Source organism: Epinephelus moara, chromosome 10 (genome assembly GCF_006386435.1).
Source record: "Epinephelus moara isolate mb chromosome 10, YSFRI_EMoa_1.0, whole genome shotgun sequence".
NCBI classification, from domain to species: domain Eukaryota; kingdom Metazoa; phylum Chordata; class Actinopteri; order Perciformes; family Serranidae; genus Epinephelus; species Epinephelus moara.
In genome coordinates, this window is record NC_065515.1 from 24,135,245 (window position 1) to 24,136,814 (window position 1,570).

The 1,570-nt window shown below is 39.4% G+C and overlaps 1 long non-coding RNA gene across 1 annotated transcript in view; it reads left to right on the top strand.

Annotated features, from left to right (window-relative positions):
* LOC126396542 (uncharacterized) overlaps nucleotides 1–940 on the top strand; it is a 3,785-nt gene extending 2,845 nt beyond the window's left edge. Inside the window, exon 2 of the long non-coding RNA XR_007570577.1 lies at nucleotides 24–940. This is a non-coding gene — a long non-coding RNA (uncharacterized LOC126396542). The remainder of the gene's footprint in view (nucleotides 1–23) is intronic.
* The last annotated feature ends 630 nt before the right edge of the window (nucleotides 941–1,570 follow it).

The window sequence follows — 1,570 nt, forward strand, 5'->3', positions numbered from 1 at the left end:
TTTTTTTTTTTTTTTTTTTTAAGTCAGTGTATTTTTATCCTTGGTGGTGGTGACAGGCAGAGGGCTCACAACATCAGCAGTCCCATGTAAAGAAAAAAAAAGACCCTCCGTTCTGTCTTCTGTTTGTTGTTTTTGTTTTATTCCCCCTTTTTTCAAAAGTGGTAGTAAATGTACTATAGTCTGTTTTCAGTCCTTAATGTGCAACTAAACTATGTTTCCGTTGAGTCTGTGGTCAGTGTACAGCGGGCGTCGACTGCGACATGACGATACAGATCTAGCCATCGAAGAGGTCCCACTTTGTACTGCATGCTTGTTGCACTAAAGCTCCACTTCTGCTGATAGAACGAGACAAATCTGATCTTTCTCCGTAGGTACAGTGAATAGACTCACAGTCACAGTTTTACAGAGGGATGAATTTTACATTACAGTATGCAATTTAATTCAATTGTATAAACTTTTAGCAGGATTTGTCCGTGTTTCTCTCTGCAGTGCTAATGCAGGATAGAAGAGTTATGAGGGACTTCTACAATGGCTTCTGTACCAGCGAGAAGTCAGAGATCATCTGTACAGTTTAATGCCTTTGCCTGCCTCTTTCCCTTTCTGCTCGTCAGCCACAGGCATACACAAGCTTGTATACTACTCAGAATGATGCTGTATAATGGCTATGCATTTGGTGGTATAGCGTGAATATTTGGGACATTGTATTTGATACTCCTCTTTAACTGTCAGTAACGTCCCCCCCCCTGCCTGTGCTTTCTCTGTTCCAACAGTATAAAGACTTTTATTTTCCGTTTTACGAGCCCATGTTTAGTTTCTCTTTTAAAAAGCCAAGGAACTTTTTTTTAAACTGCACTGTGTCTTCTTCCCTCCTGATGCGTTTCCCATGTGCTGTACAAGAAATACTATGTGTGAAAAATAAACCAAACTTGTGTTCATCCTTTCAGGTGTCTGCTGTAACCATCTTTCTTTCCCTGAGATTTAAATGCAAAATGAAAAAGCCAAATAACCAAAGAGGGATTTTTTTTTTTTTTCCAGTTGCAAATCACAGCTTTTCATCTTAACATCCTCTGGTTACCCTGCGATAAAGAAACAAACTTTTTGCACAGTCTGAAAAGTGTAAAAGTTTTCAATAACCTGCAAAAACTGAACTTAGAAGAGCTCTCAGCGGTCTGACCTTCACCAGAATTAGACAGTAGTTTTTGACACTTTGAGAACGTCGTCCCATCACAGCAATAAAAAGCCAAACAGGTGATTCGTTGTTTCTGTAGAACACTGACATTCAGAAAAATAGTTTAACACTGGGTTCCATCTGACCAACTGCATTTTGATTCCCAGAGCATGACCAGTGTTGGAGTTCTCTTCTCTTTAGCTCAGCGCAGAGATACTGGAGCTCATTTACGCTGATTTCCATATGTGAAGAATTTTTAAAACGATGCTGGGCCTAAACTTGAATTTCATAAACTAGGCATGCCAAATATCTTCCAAGGCTGCGTTGTTTAATTGGCAGCTGAGATTCTCATTCATTACATGTTTTGAAACCTGCTCCATCAAAACTTTGGAATATCTATGC